This window comes from Onychomys torridus, chromosome 20 (assembly GCF_903995425.1).
Source record: "Onychomys torridus chromosome 20, mOncTor1.1, whole genome shotgun sequence".
Lineage (NCBI taxonomy): Eukaryota > Metazoa > Chordata > Mammalia > Rodentia > Cricetidae > Onychomys > Onychomys torridus.
This window is the reverse complement of record NC_050462.1, coordinates 14,663,627-14,684,353: the sequence shown is the minus strand read 5'-3', so window position 1 is coordinate 14,684,353 and position 20,727 is coordinate 14,663,627. Positions and strand designations below refer to the sequence as shown.

The 20,727-nt window shown below is 44.7% G+C and overlaps 1 protein-coding gene across 1 annotated transcript in view; it reads right to left on the bottom strand.

Moving 5' to 3' along the window:
* Positions 1-16,952, bottom strand: part of Tmcc3 (transmembrane and coiled-coil domain family 3) — a 267,591-nt gene extending 250,639 nt beyond the window's left edge. The window contains exon 1 of the mRNA XM_036169714.1: positions 16,642-16,952. The gene's annotated coding sequence lies outside the window, so the exon portion shown is untranslated. The remainder of the gene's footprint in view (positions 1-16,641) is intronic.
* Positions 16,953-20,727: the final 3,775 nt, after the last annotated feature.

Sequence of the window (20,727 nt, the reverse complement as noted above, 5' to 3'; positions counted from 1 at the left end):
GTGAATTCCCTGAAAATCCAAGCAAGCAGCATAAGTACAAGAAAAGTAGCCAGCGTGGATTATTATTTACCAGCTGCCGAGACCCCTGCTAATGTGTGGCCGGATCACACACACAGAGTCTACTCAGATTCCCAACTGCGCGCCATCTACCCCTCTTTCCTATTGTTGTACCTAACCCTTCTTGAATGGCACTTTCTAGCTGCATAACTAGTCTTTAGGTCTCTGGGGAATAAACAAAGCACCCTCACACTGAAGCACGCCATGGGTTTATTTGCCCCACTGAAATTTGAATACACTTCACCCAGCCATTACACCACACAGTCTGCGTTCCAGTTCTGCTAGGGGCCAGTGAGTGATGTGTGTGTGTGTGTGTGTGTGTGTGTGTGTGTGTGTGTGTGTGTGTGTATCGACCTCATCTTCCTGAGCTTGGACTCTCCCTGAGAAAATGGGATGAACGCCACTATTTCGAATTTAATTTGGACCCAGTGAACTATATACTTAAAATGAGGCAATAATACAAAATCATTTCTTAATGAAAGTGTCTACATTTTTTAATTAAAAAATTGTATTAGCCAGGAGTGCTGGTACATGCGTTCAGTCAGGAGACTAAGGCAAAGAATTCAAAAGTTCAAAGTGGGGCTGGAGAGATAGCAGAGTGCTTAACAATACTTGCTGCCCTTCCAGAGGACCTGAGCTCAGTTCCTAGCACCCACTCACAACTACCTATAACTCCAGTTCTGGAGGATCCAGCATCTTCTTCTGGCTTCCAAGGGCACATGCACACATGTAATTTATACTCACCACACACATACAGACATAATAAAACACATATACATATAAATAAAAATAAATATTCAAAAAATGTTCAAGACAGTGAATTCAAGACTAGCCCAAAGAACTCAGTCTCAAAATAAAAAATAAAATAAGGAGGGTGGTGGATATTGTTTAGTGGGAGAGTGCCTGCCTAGCATGGATAAGGCCTGGGATTGAAGTCCCTAGTACCACACCCAAATGTGGTTATGGGAAGAAGCTGTGGACGAGAAACCATGAATAAGCAAAGAACCCAAGAATGTATACAATGAATAGTAATTCATGAGTGTCAATCATAAGAGGCAGGAAGGTATGCTGTTTGATTGGACAGAGGAAAGTCAAGGCTAAGCTTGAGAGAAGAAACTGGATCCAAGGGTATGCTCAGGGGTTGCTTCCTACTTGAAATCATCTCCCTAAGACTGGAGATGTAGGGTGGTGGTAAAGCACTTGCCTAGCACATGTGGAGAAGCCCTGGGTTCGGTTCCCATCACTGGAAAAACTAATCAGCTTTCTAAATCTTCCCCCTGGCCCTCATCACCAATTTTCTCTAGGACAAATTCTGCCAGAGCAGTCACACACACACTTCTATGTTTAGAAGTCTGTTCCTCGCTGAACTCTGGATGCTCACAGCTCAGAGGGGTCATGCATTTTGGCTGACCTAGCCCTACCTCAACCCCACCTTTCAAGAATGAATTAACTGAAAAGATTCTCTTCTTCCAAAATGAAGGAGAAAGCTGATTTTGAAAAGTCAATTATTTATAGGTATATGCAAAATATATGCGTATGTATTAACATTATGAACTAACTGTACATTTCAAGCCCGAAGTCAACAGAGGTTCCTTTTTCAGTAGTAACAAAACACACAAGAAATGAGCTACAGAAAGAAATCAATTTTAATGCAACACTATTTGCAAAATAAAGATGTTCAAATGCATGGAAAGTGAGTAAAGCTAATTTTAGACTAGTCTCCGCCTGTCACCAAGGCTTAAGGGCCTAGATACTGGCCAAATTCCAAAAAGACTGCACGGAACTGTCCATAGCCTATGATTGGCTTCTGAATAACTGCAATTCACAGTGGCATCAGCCACCCATCTCTCTCTTACCTATGCTTGCCAGCTTGTGTCCACACTGCACAGCAGCTGTGAGGCTTACTGAGGATCCATTCGAGATTCTGTTCTGGCCAAGAAGGGACAAGAAAAGACAGACTAATGAAAGACAGAATGTTTCCAATTGCTCTTCTCACCTAGCAAAGTTCCAGCCCACCTGCCAAGGAGAAAGGCAGAGCTGCCAATCCAACAGCAAAACTGACTGTAAAGTTACCATCAAACCCTGAATGAAGAGCCCACACATCTATCCACATACAGAAGTACGCTATATAAGAAGGGTGGCATTGCACATTATTTCAAGTGCTGTTGAATAACTGGCTATAACTGCCTCATTTAATACGTCAGCTTTAATTCCAGGAGGATTAATGACCTAAAGATTAAAGGCAAAATTGAAGCTTTGGGGCCAGCAAAATAGCTTAGCACATGAAAGCACCTGTCACACGGGCCTGCCAGCCTGAGTTTGACCTTCAGAACCCACACGGAAATGAGAAGTGTGACTCACCAAAGTCTTCCCCTGACATCGACATACACACCCTGGCATGTGCATGTCCACACTCAAACACATCCATCACACACGCACACTTACAATGATACTAGTAGTAATAAATAACTTTGAAAACTAAACTTTTATTGGGATAACTATGGGTGAGTATCTTCAGTCTGAGGGCATGGGAAGGTTCCTTATAGGAGAAAGCATATGCCAAATTAATGCACTGGTAGCCTCAAATACCACAGTGCAGTGGTTCTCAACCTTCCTAATGTTTTAACCCTTTAATATGATTCCTTGGGTTGTGGTGACCCCCAACTATAAAATTACTTTTGTTGCTACTTTGTAACTGTAATTTTGCTACTGTTATGTATGAATGGAAATGTAAATATCGGTTATTGATATGTGACCCTCAAGGGAGTCACTGGTTGAGACTCAGTGCATTGCAGCTTAGCAACAAAAAGAAATACAACCCACAAAGAGAAATCAGCAAGGGAAAAAACTCAAATGGCCAACAATATATTCAAATATGAGCTATTGTACTAGTAATCAGGGAGTAATCAGAGTCACAAATTCACCATAATGAGATAATATGTCATGTCCTTCATACTTGCAAAAGCTTTAAAGTCTGACAGTATTGAGTGTTAGTAAAAAGGAAGGCCACCTATACACTTCTGGTAAGTCTCTTGGGGCAAAGTGCAGTGGCATCTTGTGGCACTAACAACATGCTCATCCTAACACCTCCATCCCAAATGTCTCGTCACTGATATACAAGTAGGTACATAAATGTATAACACCAGTGTTTGAAATTCCCTAAGTACACAGCATCACACAGTAGTCCATTATATGAACAGACTTAGCTCTAGAGATGCATGGCCAGCTACTGGTGTCAACTGGATGACTCTTCCATATATGATGCCGAACAAAATATTCTAATTATAAAAGGATATGTATGTGCATATTTACAAGATTTTGTGAATATAATGTACATGTTGTGGTACATATAAAATTTAAAGACATATATGTAAAATAATAGTACACAAATTTGGTTTGGATTAAGTGAACTATATACTTAAAATGAGTCAATGTCACAATACATAATTCATTATCTAATAACTGTGTTTAAGTGTTTTAAAATAAAAAAAAAAATGTGGCTAGGCCGGCATGGTGGTACATGGTTATGATCCCAGCTATTCAGGAAGCTAAGATAAGAGATTCAAGACATACACACACATACACACACACACACACACACACACACACACACACACACACACATCATAAAGACTTGAGTGCATAGATATGCTAAATTCTGGGTAGGGGCTGCCTGTGATAGAAGGTACTCAGAGATCTCCATGGATACTAGTTACCTGTTTTAGGATCTTCTATTGAAATACAATTTACACAGTGACACACACAGATCTCAACTATATGGTTCAATGTCAATGTGTGTCAATCAGCATATACACCCACGGAGGCCACACTCACCAAGAAGGAATCCATTTCCACCACCCTATAAGGCTCTCTCATTCCTCTTCACAGTCAACCCCCTGCAGCTGTCAGTTTTATTTCAATAGATATACATTAGTGTTTCCTATCTTAGAATTTGACAGAAACAGAATTATAGTTTGTAATCTTTTGTGCCTCACTGGAGAGCTATGCCTTCTCTCTCTTTCTTATGGTGGAGTGTATCGTATTGTATAAAAATACCTCTGCTTGTCTCAGTATTATCATACTATATTTATTCTTTGAGAATCCCATTGATACATTCGGGGTATTTTGATTGTATCTACTTGCCACTCCAACTCCTGAAACCTACTCCCAATACACATCTCTCCCAACTTCATGTCTCCTTCTCCTCCTGCCCCTTCTCCTCCTCTTCCTCCTCTTCCTCCTCTTCTTCCTTCTCCTTCTTCTCTTCTCCCCCCACTAAATCCAATTAGTGTTGCCCCTGTGTGCTCACACATAGGGCCATCCACTTGAGCATGGACAACCTACTGGGGATCACATCCTTGAAGGAAAAATGATTCTCCTCCATCAAGCAACCATCAACCACCAATAGCTCCTTAGCTAAGAGTGGAGCCTCATCCTATGGAAGTCTTTTGCAGCTGATCACAGCAGCTGTAAGTTCATGAGTACAATGGCCCTGTTTCATCCACAAGACAGTTCCATAGTGGTCTTCCCTGGCTTCTGGCCCCTACAGTCTTGCTGTGCCCTCTTCTGATATTTTCTGAGCCCTAGTGTGTGTGGGAGGTGTGGTGTGGTGTGGTGTGGTGTGGTGTGGTGTGGTGTGTGTGTGTGTGTGTGTGTGTGTGTGTGTGTATTATAGATGCTCCATTTAAGACTCAGCTCTCCCAGTCTCTGATTCAGTGTACTTCAACTAACTGTGGGTCTCTGCATTAACCACAGCCCACAACAAGAAGCAGCTTGACTGATGAGATATCAGAGCTACACTAATCTATGGGTATAAACACAAAGATTTAGCAAATCAGCAGTAGTAGTATGTTCTCTCCTCGGCCTATGATCTCTGAAGTCACAAGTCTGGGGCAGGTTTTCAGGATCAGGCATGAGTCTTTCCTGTGGAATGAGCCCTAAATCTAACCAGAAAGTAGTTGTTTACCCCCACATCTACTACTGGGATTTTTTTTTTAATTTAATAAACTGGGGCTTCCAGGAGGAAGCTTTTAAGTAGGCCACTCCCATTTAAACTCTGTTATTATAACTTTTAGTACTTTTATTCAAAAGTAAGCTTCCATATGGTTTTTCAAATCATCTTTAGGGTTAATTATCCCTCTCCCAACCTCCTCCTCTGCCACACCCTCTCATTTCCCTCCCCATTTAAGTCTATCCCCCATTATTTCCCATTTCCCCCATCAGTTCTATTATCCCCCCTTGAAATATCTCCTCTTTTCTAGTTTTCTGACTTCCACAGGTATTCTCAGTACACACACAGATCTGAAGATTCAAAGCAGGAGCCACAAGTGAGAGGAACACATGCCATCTGTCATTCTGAGTCTGGGTAAATTCCTTCAGCAAAATTTTTCCCAAATCCATCCATTTCTACACAAGTTTCATTTTTCTTTACAGATGAATGATATTCCATTGCGTGTGGGTATCACATTTCCATTACCCATTCATCACTTAATGGACATCTAGGCTCCTATTTCCTAACTATTGTGAGTAAGTCAGCAAGGAACATGGAGGTGAAGTTATCACTGTAGTATGAGCTCGAATAGCCTGTGAGCATTTGCCCGGAAGTATAAAGACTGGGTAATATGGCGATTCTATTTTCAGCTTATGGGGACACTTCACGCTGATTTCCATAGTGGCTGCACTATTTTGCACTCCCACAAACAGCAAGTGAGTGTTCCTCTTCCCCCACACCCTTACACTGGTGGTCATTTGTTCTCTTGATCTAAGCCATTCTGATTGGGGAGAAGGAAATCTCAAAGTAGTTTTAATCTGCATTTCCCTGATGACTAAGGATGTGGACACTTCTAAAAATAATTTTCTTAGCCACTTGTACCTCTTTTGAAATTTCTCTGTCCACTTTCATAGCCAGTTTGGGTTGTTCGCTTTCTTAATGTTTTTTCAAAAGATTTTTGTGCGTTCTAGACACTAAATTCTTGTCAGTTACGCATCTCCCACTCTACAGATTTTCTTCTCCGTCAGCCAACAGTGTCCTTTGTTCCGCAGAAACTTTTTAATTTCAGGATGTCCCATGGTTGACTGCTGATCTCTTCCCCTGCATGCTTGGGGTCTATTCAGAAAGCCCTTCCCCAAGACTATGTCCTAAAGTACACACCCGACTCTTTTCCTCTCAAGGTTTCAGATCTAACACTGAGGGCTTTGATTCCTTTAGAAGTGATTTGTATACAGCGTGAGAGAAAAGGATCAAGTTTCATCCAATACCCCCACTTTTCCCAGCACTACGTGTGGAAGACGCTATCTTCTCACCAATGTATATTTTTGCCATCTTTGTCAAAACCCAAGTGGCCGAATTTTATTCCTCTGATCCATGTGTCTGATTTTGTGCCCTGCTACGCCTATTACTATGGGCCCTGTGGTATATCTTGATATCAGGTTTGTTGCTGTCTGTAGCAGTGAGCTTATTGTTTGAAATTGTTTCTTACTCTCCATGGTCTTCTGTACTTCCACGTGAATTTTAAAATTGTTTGTTCAATTTTTAAGAGAAATTGTGTTGGAATTTTTATATGGTTAGTTTTTGATGGAATGACCGTGTTCACAATATTAACCCTAACCATCCATGAGCACGCGAGTCTTACCATCTTCTGGCGTCCTTTACATTTTCTCCCTTTAGTATCTTAAAGTTTCTACTGTATACATCTTTCATTTCCTTGTTTAGGCTTATTCCAATCATCTCACTTTAAGCTAATGTGAATGGGGTCATTTCCCGGATTTGTTTCTATGTCTGTTGAGATTTGCTTTGTGTATGAATCTGTGAACTGTTTTGGAGAAGGTTCCTTGGGCTGCTGCGAAGAGGGGTATTCTTCGGTATTTCATGTTTTTATAGATGTTTGCTAGGTCCATTTGATCTACCATGTCATTTAATTCTAATACTTTTGCAAAAAAAATTTTAGATTGATTTTACTTTACATGTATGAATGCTTTTCCTGAATGTATGTGTGTGCATCACATATATGCCTGGTGCCCACAGAAGAGGACATCAGATCCCTGGAATAGACTTATGGATGATTATGAGCCATGGTATGGGAGCTAGGAATCAAATCACAGTCCTCTATAAGGGTAACAAGTAGTCTTAACTGCTGAGCCATCTTTCCAGCACCTAATTCTAATACTTAATGCTAAATTTTTGTCCAGTTTATCTAATATTAAAATTGAGTCCTGAAATCACTACGACTCTATTGAAGTTAATCTGTGACTTTAAATCTAGTACTATTTTATTTGTTTTAGTTTTGTTTTTTCTTTCTTGAGACAGAGTCTCATTATGTAGCTCTGGTTGTCCTAGGACTCACTAAGCTGGCCTCCAACTCATGGAGATCCACCTGCCTGGGATTAAAGGTGTATGCCACTATGTCTAGCTAAATCTAGTACTATTTTAAATGAAATTAGATGACCCTGGGTTTGCTGCATGTGCATTTAGAATTGTAATTTCCTCTTGATGGACTGTCTCTTTGATCAATATGAAGTGACCCTCTTGATCTCTTCTGACTAGGTTTGGTTTGAGGTCTATTTCGTTATCTATTTGTTGTGGAATAATCTTTTTGGACACTGTGAAGATGTGTCCTTATGATTGGTTGAATAAAAAACAGAATGGCCAATAGCTAGGCAGGATTTCCAGGCACAGAGGATTCTGGGAAGAAGAAGGGCGGAGTCACCAGGAGACACAGAGGAAACAGTATGGGCAGTACAGATATTAGAATAACAACACCTGCTTGTTTTGTGGTTCCATTTGCTTGCGATGCGTTCTCCACATTAAGATAGTGTTTATCTTGGATGGTGAGATGTGTTTCTCAGGGGCAGCAAAGATGACTCTGCTTCCCAGTCAAGCCCACTGCTAGTCTATGTCTTTCGAGTGAAGCAAGACCAGTGATATCAGTTACTACTGAAAGGTGTGCATTGATTCCTATAATTTTGTTGATTTCTTATTCTTCTTTTGCTTAATGGATGTTTTAGCCTTATGCCTCCCATAGTCCCTTGGTGTATGTATCTTTCTCTTTGGTCCAGAGTGTTCCCCCCAAGAGTCCCTGCAGGGGTGGCTCAGTGGTCACAGCCTTTAGCCTGCTCTTATCATGGAAAGGTTTTCTTTCTCCTTCACTTACGACAGACGATTTTTGCAGTTATATGAGACTGGGTTGGCAGTTGTGACCGTTCAGATTTTGAAATGCATCATTCTAAACTATTCTTGCTTCTAAGACTTCGAAAAGGGCAGCAGTTACTCTGATGGGCCCGCCTTTATGTGTGACCTGACCCTCTCTTGCAGCTTACAAACACCCTTCCTCTGCTCTGCCTCACTGTTAACATGTTTTAACAGCAATGTGATGTGGGGAGTTTCTTTCCTGGCTCTGTCTGTCTCATGTTCTGTGTGTTTCTTATGTCTGGTACATTTCTCTTTCCTGGGATGAAAACTTTTCTATGATTTTACTTGAACTATTGTCTACGCCTTCCATTAGTGAATTTTAGCTTTGTATAGTATCCTCAGTTCTTGCATGTTTCATTGCTACATTAAAAAAAATTGTCCTTGACCTTGCCTGAATGATCCAGGTTCTCTATTTCGTCTTCACATCCCGATGTTCTCTATTCCATGTAGACTATTTCTGGTGAGGCTTCCCACTGATTTTGTTTGTTTGTTTGTTTGCTTGCTTGTTTGTTTGTTTGTTTTACAAGACAGGGTTTTCTCTGTGTAGTTTTGGAGCCTGTCCTGGAACTCGCTCTGTAGACCAGGCTGGCCTCGAACTCACAGAGATCCGCCTGCCTCTGCCTCCCGAGTGCTGGGATTAAAGGCGTGTGCCACCTCGGCCCAGCTTCCACTGAATTTTTCATTTGCTTTGCTGTGTTTTACATTTTCATCATCTTGGTTTGGGTTTTCTTCAGCATTTCTACATCTTTATTGAATTCTAACTTCGTATTATGAATTGGCTTCTTTATTCCCTACGGTGTTTTTTGTTCTTTTAGCATGTCCTGGTTGAGTAGTTTGCCTATATCTACATTCATTCTTTTGAATTCTGCACCTGTAATTTCCTCTAAGTCATTTTCATTGGGGTGACATGATGACGGAACTGGTACTTTTTGGAGGAGACATGTTGCCTGGGGTGGTCATGTGACTTCTGTTTTTGTGCTGGGGTCTTGCTCATCTGGAATCATATTGTTTAGTAAGACTTTTTTTCTTGTTGGCAGGGGAGCTGTTCTTTGGAAGTTGCTCTTCTTGCAGTGGAGGAGTGTGCAGAGTTCAGGAGTGACCGGGCTGTAGTACAGCTGTGGTGTGTTCTTCTACTGGATTGGTACCCTGGGCGCCAGGTTCTCTCCAGTCCACTGCTATGGACTGTGTGGGGTCTGTAGCAACAGTCTTAATTCAGCAGTTTAACCCACCCTGGTAACACAGTAGCTGACCACTGCAAGGCAGACACTGGGTGAGTATCAGTTATGTTAGGGAGTAAGAGAACCGCCTAGAACTGTTTATTCCAATATGTTCACTACTGTGGGTAGGAACGGGAAGGAAAAGAAAGGAAGTGAGCAGTCGTGGTGAGGCTAGAAATTTGTAGTAGGCTGCTAGACGGGAAATGGAGTCGGGAGACACACGTAGTTGTGGTAGTGATTGAGGCAAAGGAAACTTGGGGGTGTGTTCAAGTTTCGGTTAACAGTAGACTAAGAAGAAAGAGATGATAGAGACATGTGCCCCAATGTCATAAACCACGTCAGCCTCTGAACTTCAGGAGATGTACCGGTAAGAAGAAAGAGTACTGGAAAAGAAAAAGAGGAGGAGGAAGAGCAGGAGGAGGAGGAGGAAGAGGAAGGGGAGTTCAAAACAATAAAAGGTAAGAACAGCAGAGGACAGTGCTCCCCTGCTGCCTTGACCTGAGGCGCGGTACAGGTAAGGACTAGCTGCAGAGAGAACCAGAGCTGGGCAGAGAGAGAGAACGAAGTAGTGGCCTGGATGCTGTTTTCCGTCTTTGCTCACTGAGCCCCACACCGTCTTCCTGGTCCTACTCCCGGCTGTACCCACATTAATCTTTAACCAGTCTTGTTATTTCCTTGTGTGTTCTCAGCTCTAATTCTCTGTGGGCTTTTCTTCTAGAATTACTTGGTTTTTCTTCTGTGACCTTAGTGTAGACCCACCCCAGAAGCTCCGGCTGGGCACCATTGGCCTGGCTGTAGTTGTTGTGATGCTGAAACCCTGCGGCAGAGAGACGTGTGATGTGCCACACTGTCTGAAGTCCTGCTTAATTCTCACAGTCCCACAGTTCCCCACTGAGGCACCGATGGTGGTCCTGGTGGCAGGCACAGGGGACTTCATTTGTAAATCCCAACCAGTGGGACATTTCTAGATTTCTGGGCAGAGATAGTTTAGCCTGGTTTACACCCATCACCAGAGTCTCAGGATTCTGCTGCAGCCGCCACGGCATTGGGCGCAATCTGGACAAGTCTGGGTCTGCTCTCGGTATGTTTGTTTATTTCTAAGTTAGAGCAAGCATTCCGATGTCAATATAGTATTCTTACGCCTTCTTCACATATTAAAACTCCATTTTGCTGCCATCTTTTTTTTTTTAAGTATAGGCTAGGCCTGCTGGAGATGTTTTAGGTTCTAAACCCCAGGCTAAACTGGCCGGGTTGTAGATTAGACAGAGTATTATCTCCGCTAGGTACTGTGCTCCCCATAGCTAGCTACGGATCTGCTGAATCAGCAATTCAGGAGGCGCTCCTAAAAACCTGCATTTCTCCACAAAAGGACAACAGATTCTGTGAGCCATTGTTTAGAAGCACATCCTCTGTACCCCAATGGCTTCACCCATCATCTGTACATCAGTAAACTTTTAATAAAACTCTCCCAAGCTGCATCCCTCCCACCTGGCTACGAGAAATGGCTTTGAACATTTCTCAAACTCCAAGCAATTCGCCCACGCCTCACCCTTTGTTTTCTCTGTTCACAACACCACCATGCACCCTGTTCAGGCAAGTACGAAACCAGGGAGACTGTCGCTCTGCATCCCACCCCTGGTTTTCTGTATCCTATAAGTCACCAAGGTTCCTCATTCCACGGCCAGCATCTTGACTGGGATGGACCTCTTCACCACCTCCCTTGTGCAGGTGACATAAATGTCCATACAACTCCTCAGCACTCATCTCAACTCTGCTCTTACCCCAGCCCCAAGTCCGATCTTTATCTAACAACCAAAGAAATTTGGTGGGGGGAGGTTTTCGAGACAGGGTTTCTCTGTGTAGCTTTGCGCCTTTCCTAGAACTCGCTCTGTAGCCCAGGCTGGCCTTGAACTCACAGAGATCCGCTTACCTCTGCCTCCCGAGTGCTGGGATTAAAGGTGTGTGCCACCACCAGCCGACTTCAAGAAACTTTTTGAAGCAAATACTTAATTCACTAAAGTCTACTGAGAACCTCTCAATGACTTTTCATTGCCCTAAGGTCACTTCTCAGCATGTCTTACATCATATCCGCCCACCAGGTCCCTCCCACTTTCCCAGTCTCAAGTCTTGCCCTTACCTCCTTGTGTTCATTCTACTGATCTATCTGCCCAATCTGAATGCTGCTCACTCTTAAAATGTGCCATCTCTCTCCCCTTTTTGCACGGGCTGTGCACACTACCCTCGTATGCTTTTCCTCCTCCTCTGGCTGTCTGTGTTATCCTGCAAGTCTCAGCTGGTTGTCGGCCTCATTCTGAAGGGACTTCAGGAACTACCCTGACTAAGCAAACAGCTCCCACTAAGTGCCCCAGCACCGTATACTCTCTTCACAGCAGTATACGCAAGAGATAATACTGCTTGGCTCTGAGAGAAACTACTAGCTCCATGAGTTAGGGGACCACGCAGAGCTGTTCACTCAGGACACACTCCAGGAATATAACGAGGGGACAAGTCTCAACTCTGGATGTGTGATGAGCGTTATCGCATGAAATCTGGCCTGCATGAAACAATGCCTATGAAATGGCCTCCTCACCTTCTTCCTTCAGCTTGAACACACACACAGTTCTGAATTCAGAAAGTCAGATTGTATCAGCATTTGTATTTTATACACCTGCTGCTCTGGCAAATAGTGTGACAGGCCACCAGGGCGGTTCCTTGACAGAAACAAGAAGTGGCAAGACTCGAAGCTAGCCAGATTGGTTTTTCTTTTTTTTTTTTTCTTTTTCACATCAAAAAATAAAAAATAAAAATAAAAAACTCCCCATCCATTTTTTCAATAGTGTCTCGCCTCAGTGGCGTGGGACGCACAGCGGCTGAGATCTTGCTAGAATTGCGATGATTGGATTGGAAAGGCTTTTGGCAAAGAGGCTGGAATTTTATATTTTCTGCATGCCGTGACTTTCAGTCTACATCACAGCTGGCTGCATCCAACCGTTGCCAAGGATGGAGGATGCCTGTGAGTTCCCCGGCAGCTTCCCTGGAGCTCGAGACTCAGTTCCTGTCACCGAGCATCCAGCACAGTGTTTTCTTGTAGCATAAACATTCAGAGCACAGACTTTGGTGCCAGAATGCTTCCTTTACATCCCGGTTGCATCATTTAATAGCTCCAGTGAGATAGGCAAACTACTTAGCTGTCCGATACCTGGCTTCCCCGCCCGAAGACAAGAACAGAATCGCACCTAGTTCACAGTTTTGATGTGAGAATTAAGTGATTAGTTACACGTTGAGGGATTGGTATAACAGTCCTGCAAACATTAGCTTTTGGTTTTTGGTTTTGGTTTTGGTTCTTCGAGACAGAGTTTCTCTGTGTAGTTTTGGCTCCTGTCCTAGATCTTGCTCTGTAGCCCAGGCTGGCCTCAGACTCACAGAGGTCCTCCCGGCTCTGCCTCCCGAGTGCTGGGATTAAAAGTGAGCGCCACCACCGCCTGGCAACATTAGCTATTCTTATTACTCAGCGTATCTAGGGATGAAGGAACAGGTTTGGGGCAAAGCAGGTATGAAACAGAACAGAGCTGACAGAAGCGGAGGGGATTTGCAACATAGAATTAAACACTTAAGTAGTGCCCCCAGATCAAGTCCCAAGTCACCGAGAAAGATCCCATCTTCACATGTTTCTCTTTAGGGGGTGGAATCCCTGGGTTGTGACAGAGAAACTGAAACACGAGGATTTGGCAAATACAAAGGAAGAAAGTATAAACAAAACAAGGTTTTGCTTCAAGCTTCTCAACTTAAAAGACGGCAAGTGACCCTCTTTAGTACTACCCGCCAGCCACGAAAGAACTCACTGTCCTTGGGGACACTTTGCTTTGATTCCAGTAGGCCAGGTAGAAATCAAAGTCCACTGCCAAGAACTTCAAAAGTCTGACAAGACACTCAGATCCAAACAGGAAGCAAAGATGATGGACATGAAGAAAGAGGCTGTCTCATGCAGCAAAGCTCGCCCTGCACTCTGGAAGCAGACTGTCTGCCATTCAAGGCCTTGCTCAGCTCCGGCCTGTCAGAGCACCAACTGTTATCTATAAGACGGGAATAAGAATGTCTGTCTCCCCAGGGATACAAGAGCTACATGCAGCTCCTAAGGAGAAACGGGAGACAGACACACTCGCATTGGCGGGAAGGGAAATTGGTTCAGTCTCTACAGAGGCAATCTGGTAAGAATGCGCTGTCATTTATTTAATTAAAAAGAACTTTACATAGCACCAAAAGTACACCAAGCGTTGTCCTAGGTACTGTGCAAATATATGCTGAGCCATTCTGTGGAAGACTGTTTGTAAAAATGGTGGTGACCAGTGGTTCATCAACACAAAACTCAGGGAGATCTGCCGACTCTGCCTCCCAAGTGTTGGGATTGCCGCCGCCACCGCCGCCGCCGCCACCACCACCACCACCCCCCGGCCTATGTAACTATTTTTTTAAAAAGCTATAAATACTGAAGTTGTAGACAGTAGGAAAAAGCAAAATGCAAAAGAGTACACTTGCATACTTCCCATTTGTGTATATAAAAAAAGAAAACATAAGAATATGTAACTGCCTATACATAGATTATTTTGGAAAGGACACAAGTGTCGGGCTTTGTATCAATCACATTGGGAGGGAACCCATTGGTTGGGCACTATGATAGAAGGGATGATTTTCATTGTAAACCTTTTTATAGTAGTTGCATGTATGTCTTGCTATTAAATTTTAACTTAAAAGGTTGTTATGAAAATGGAGACAGAAGAGACCTGGAACAAAGAAGAGCATCCACTCAGCAGTAGCTATCATTGTAATTCCTGCCTGGCTTTACATAGAAAACATACACATAATAGATTAATTAATTAATTAATTAATTAAAGATTTCAGATTCAAAAGTAAATAACAAAACATCAGCTCCATGGGGAAAGGTAAGTGACGACGTGTCCATACAGTTTTATTGGTGTTTGTGACTGGCAGCATACTGGGCACATGTCAGCATTGTGTCCTGGTCCATTCAGGTTGCTACAACAAAATACCAGAGTCTGGCTAGCTTATAAACAACAGAAATTTATTTCTCACAGTTCTGAAAGCAGGCAAATTCCAAGATCAAACTCCCTGGCATGATGAGTGTCTGGTAAAGGCCTTTGCTCTGGTTCTCAGGCTCCCTCCTTCATCCCCTATGTTCTCATACATCACTGAGCAGGGAGGGCTATTGTCTGGGGCTTTTGGAGTACTAACACCATTTGTAAGGGCTCTGTCTTCGTGATCAACCCCTTCTCAAAGGTCTTTCCTCTTCCTGCCAATGTCCTGAGGATTAGAAATTCAACCTATGTTTAAAGTGGACAGACACAGCCATTCAGCCCACATACTTCCACTTAGAGAAACTCAGTTACTGGGCATCTTCAGAACTTCTCCATTGTACATTCTTAGGCACTTTCCTTCACCTTCATGCACAAACACAAAATGAAAGCAGCTCTTTTTTCATCCTGATAGGGTGCCTTCTATCTCTCCACAGAAACAAAGCTCTTGGTTATCTTGTTCTCCACTGGGCCCTTAGAGCTTAGGACTATGTCTGGACATAGCAGGTGCTTGATATGTGTCTCTTATGATGGGGAGGGGTGTTAAAATGCAGAAGACTGAGTTCTAGCCCCGGAGGTTGATTTAGAGGGAAGTAGAGGCAAAGGATTTGTACTTCCAGACAACACCTGTCTCTTTCATCCCAAAACATGGAGTATGTAATTCACATTTTAATAGACTCTGGCCAACACCCTCCATCTCCAGATGTCGATGTCCCCTCTAAAACACCCTGCTTCAAGCCTGCACCCTATCCCAGCTGTGGGGTGCCTTAGTTGCTCTGAGGGCTGACAGTAAAAAGTTACTGACCTATGAATTCGGAGTTCAAGCAAGTAATGCCACTGAGGCCGCTGCTCCACACCAAAGCTGGGCATGCCACCCTGGCTGGAATCCTGTTTGCCCCAGAAACACCTGAGCAGGTTTGGACCGGCTCCAAAGGTGAAGCCAGGTAAATTTCCATCTCGGCTCACCCACAGATTTCCAGAGGCCACTGGAACTGGTTGTATTTGCTCTCTATCCCCTCCAAATATTCTACTCCCTAACACAGACAGACAGACACACACACACACACACACACACACACACACGACCTAATTCTAGCACCATTCCAAAAGCAACAACAAACAAAAATACTAAACAGTAAAAATAAAATAAAAATTTAAAAAAACAGACCAGAGTTCTCTTTGAAATATCCCATCAGGTAAGAGGCAGAAATCATGGAGACCACCACTCAGATGACCAAACCAGCAGGTGAATACATACGTACCTTACAACAAACCAACCTCAAATTCCAACCCAAAGAAAAGGGGCTCACTCTGGTTTTGCTTTTTGTTTGTTTGTTTGTAACTTCTCAGCCTTGCATCTTCAGAAAACGCTCACCCTTTCCTTCCTTAGTACCTAACTGGTCACCAAGGTTAGGTCTTCCAGGAGAGTGCTGGATGGTGCCTAGCAAGATTTCCTTAGGTTTTTTTTTTTTTTTTTCCCCTAGAAATTCTGAGATCCCTGCATTAGATTGAAACAGCCTTCATCCCAAAGTCGGAATCAAAAGCGCACTGGGGCTGGTAGATTAGCACCCCCAGACAAGTTAGCTGTGCTTGTCCTGAGCCCCTCCCGCTCTCAGGGGCTGCCACGGGGGATGCCCCCTGCAGTTGAGTCTTCCCGTTTTCATTTTCATCTTTGCTCGAAGAGCCCCGGTGGGAGATGGGCAGAGTGAGCTCAGAGTCCCTTACACCTGCTGCCTAGGAGGCTGTGGCTCGGGGTCGCCTTGGGAAATTCGCAGGGAGCAGAGCTAAGCCCCCTGTTCCGCACCTCCGGAGGAGGTGGGGGGCGCTATGGGAGGGGACCACTGGCGCGCGCCCTCCCTGCCACTAGTCCCCGACCCAGACTCGGGCTGACAGTTCCCATCCGCCTCATTTGGGCGGACGCCGAGGAAGCCCAACCGACGCCCCGCAAAGTTTCCTTGGCTCCCGGGGCCCGCGCGGGCCCAGGCCCTAGGGCGGGTGGGGACGCGATCAGAGGGGTCGCGGGCCACCCTGGCCCCTGTCCGCGGCCGTTGCCACCCTTCCCGCGCTCGCTCCGGGCGAGCACACTCACCTTCCGCACGCTGCTGGCCGCGCGGGCCGGGTGGGGCTCGCGGGGACTCCACGCTCTGGTCCGCACACGCGTGCGCCGCGGCCGGGACCTGGACGGGCGGAGCCCGCCAGGCTGGCTTTGCGGTGACAGTGGTGGTGGTGGTGTTTGTGGTGGTGGTTGGGACCGCGTTTCCCGCGCGCACCCCGTTCTTCTTGCTCGGGGGTTGGGGGGGGGGGCTCGCTCGCCACCGCCGGGAGTTCTCCTCCAACCCGGGCAGGAGCGGGTCCCCAGTACCGCGAGTCCCCCCGGGTGCCCAGCGGGAGAAAGTTCCAGCTGCGCGCCGGGCGGGTGCGAGAGCTGACGCGCGGGGAGCGGGGGCGGCGATGCACCACCCCCAGAGTACCTCTGTTTTCCCATCCCACGCCAACGCCACGCTCCAGGCAGTTCCTACTCTAGAGGTTCCGTGTTTGGGGAGTCCTGGGCCTGAACTCATTCGCCTTTAGCAGGGGTGGGGGGCATGGGGGATGGTTAAAAGTTGAGTAGGGAAAGCAGGGTCAAGTCAAGGTTGGAGGAATGACCACTGAGCGCAGCTTAGTAGGTCTGGTCCCATCCGGGACAGCAGAGGGCGGTCCCCACTTCCAGGCCTGCCAACCTCACACGTGCAAAACTGTCTCTTAACGCACAGTCTCCCATCCCCATGCCAAATTCTCCAAACCACACCAAGATCATCCTCAGATGCTAATTTGGGGTGCGGGGGTGAAAGGGCATAGAGTTCTCTGAAAAGACTGCACACCTGTGAGCTAGGAAAACACAGGATCCAAGACTCCCAGACCAAGGGGCAGGATGGACCCTGGCCTACTGCGAGCAAAGCCAAGCAGATAGTGCAGAATTCAAGGCCCGCTCGAATTCCATCGCGAACAAACACGCCTTGTTTGTCAAACGACCCTTTGAAAAGCTTGCAAAGAGGCACATGTTCCCAGAGCCTGTCGTGACAGGTAAACAGGGGGGCAGCGGTTGGTGAGAACTCAAAGAAGGCTCATTCGTGGTGGGTAAACATCTTTGGTGGATGCTGCAGCTTTGGCATTGCCTGGATGTGGCGTATTCTGACAGATCACGGCTTATCACTGCTGTCAAAGAAGTGCCGTTATAATTTTCCAGCATTGATAGACTGTCAGCTGCACATAGAGACCATATCGCACAGACTAAGTACCCTAATGATCTGATGAATAAAACCATTTTGTCTGGATCTCTCGCTGGTATTTATCAGCAAAGATAAGGGAGGAGTGACTGATGTCTGGCGAGGGAATAAAGAAATGAAGTTAATGAAGCCTGCTACTTCCCTTTTTACTTTATTTTATAATCGGCCTACGGTGGGTGGTTTTTTTTTTTTTCCCCTTTGATCTGAATTTCATCGTATTGTTCTTTGATGTTTGCCTTTGGGGAAATAATAACAATTTCAGTAAGTGTACTTACTTATGAGCCATGTGCTTTATCTGTTATTGTTTGCAATCCAACAGCCCCATTAACTATGATTTTATGGCTTTATACTTTGAGAAGGTAGATAATTTACCCCAAGTCACGCAGCCCGCTGATGGTAAAGCCAAGATTTTAACTGAGCCTGCCCACTCACTCCCAGGCAGCACCCGCTTCCGGGCTCGCATCATGCAAAGGGTGCCATGGTGGGAAGGGGTAAGCGGAAGGAAATTTTGAGCTCTTGTAACTGATCAGGCTAGCCACGCTCATCTCTGTGACTTCGTTTCTTCATCTATTATATAAAAACGTGGACTGAACGGATGTCCATTAAGGAGGCTCACGACTTGCTGTGTGATGATTTCATGATTGGCATTGCAATCGGAACCTGGAGATGAAATAGTTATGTAGTTGGTTTGTAAAACATCCTACAGCCTCTGAGAGAGAGATAGAGATAGATAGATAGATAGATAGATAGATAGATAGATAGATAGATTTTAGTTTGCATTTGTCCGTGTGCAGCAGTCCTTGTGGTACAGTACAGGGGACGTGAGTCCCCCTGTGTGGCTGCTGGGAACTGGACTTGGTCCTCTGTAACAGCAGCAAACATCACCCAAATGGCAAGCCTCTTGGAACGCGCCTTCACTGATTCCTATGGCGCTAGCTCCCTTCTCTTCCTCAATAATGAGCGCTGCTTTATCAATTAGATCTCTAATCCAATTCGTAGTATTTCTTGCTCAATAACTAAGACCCCTAGTGTGCAGGAGGTAATCATTTTTAGCTAGATAATAATTGTTTTGGCAATCTTCAAGCAGTCATTCTGTGAATAATTTTTTTAAGTGTTTGAAGTTTGCATACCAGGCAATGGGATTCATTATGGCATTTTCAAACAGGAATGTCAACGTACTTTGTCTTTCTCCCTGAACCCTCTCCTATCCCCTCTTCTCCCATTTTGCTGGTTCTCTTCCTCCAGGTCAAACAGGCCCCTTTCAGCTCTCAGATCACATGTATTCCATTCCCCCTTTCCCTCCTCCTTCCCATCAGCCTTGTTCTGCCTCACAGTCTCTTTTCTACTTCTGTGACGTAGATACACACACACACACACACACACACACACACACACACACGCACGCACGCACATTCATATCCAGAGTCTACATGTGAGAGAAAAATGTGGTATATATCTTTCTAAATATTTTAGTGTGATATCATTTCTACTTACATCTATTTTCCTACATCTGATTTTTTTTTTTTTTTTTTTTTTGAGATGGGATCCCACTGCAGCATTGGCTGGCCTGGGACTCATTATGTAGACCAGGCTGGCCTTGCACTCACAGTGCAAGGATTGCCTCTGTCTCTGCCTCCCAGTGCTGGGGTTGAAGGTGTGTGCCACCACACCAATTTTTCTTTATGGCTAAATGAAATTCCACCGTGTGTGTGTGTGTGTGTGTGTGTCTGTGTGTGTGTGTGTGTGTGTGTGTGTGTGTATGTGTGTGTGTGTGTGTGTGTGTGTGTGTGTGTGTGTGTACTTCATTTTGTGTGTCCTCTCCTGTGTTGATGGGCATCTAGGCTTGTTCCATTTCTTATCTACCGTGGATTGTACAAGAATAAACATGGGTGTGCCAGTGTCTCTGTTGTATGTTGACAGGGAGTCCTTACATGTATACCCTACAGTGGGACCGCTAGCTCAAATGTTAATTCTACTCAGATTTTGAGACACCTCCACACAGACTTCCAACCGTCAGTGAAGAAGAGTTCTTCTTCCGGGTGTCTTCAGCCACACTCCCCATTTGTTGTCCAGTCACTGATCACTCTGACTAGGGTGAGATTTTAGACTCTCAAGGCAATTTAAATTAGTATTTCCCCAATGGTTAATGATTTTGAATGCTTTTTCAAATGTTTATTGTACATTTGTGTTTCTTCTTTGGAGAAATGTCTACTGAGTTCTTTAACCTGTTCATTGGTTGAATGACTTTTGATGTCTAATTTTTTTAAAGTTGTTTATATATTCTAGGTATTAATCTCATGTCTGATGTATAGATAACAGATATTTTCCCCCACTCCCACCCCTTCTCTAGGTTGTCAGTTTGCTCTGGTGATAGTTTTCTTTGTTCTGCAGAAAATTGTCCGTTTCCTGTAATCCTATTTGTAAATTCTTGGAATGGTTTCCGGAGCTATTGGCGTTCTCTTTAGGATGTTCTTATATCTATATCTTGAAATGTTTCCCTTATGTTCTCCTCTAGTAGTTTCCAGGACCCAAGTCTCAAATCAAAATCTATATTAGTTACTTGTCTACTGCTGTGGTAAAACGCTAGGGCCAAGGCAATGTATATTGGACTTTATTTGGGTGTATGGCTCCAGAGGGTTAGAGGCCATGATGGTGGATAGTGGACAGGGCAGGGGCGGCAGGCAGCAAGAGGCAGGCTCAATGATGGGAGAGGCTGGAGCTCACATCTTGAACCACGAGCCCAAAGCAGAGAGGGCGAACTGGAAGTGGCCTGGACCTTTAAGTTCTGCGTACAGTGACATACCTCCTCCAGCAAGGCCATACCTCTTAAATCACCAGTGTTCAAAAGGGACAACTCTTTCAAGCAACTTTAAGGCCTCTGATCCATTGGAAATGATTGTTTATGTAAG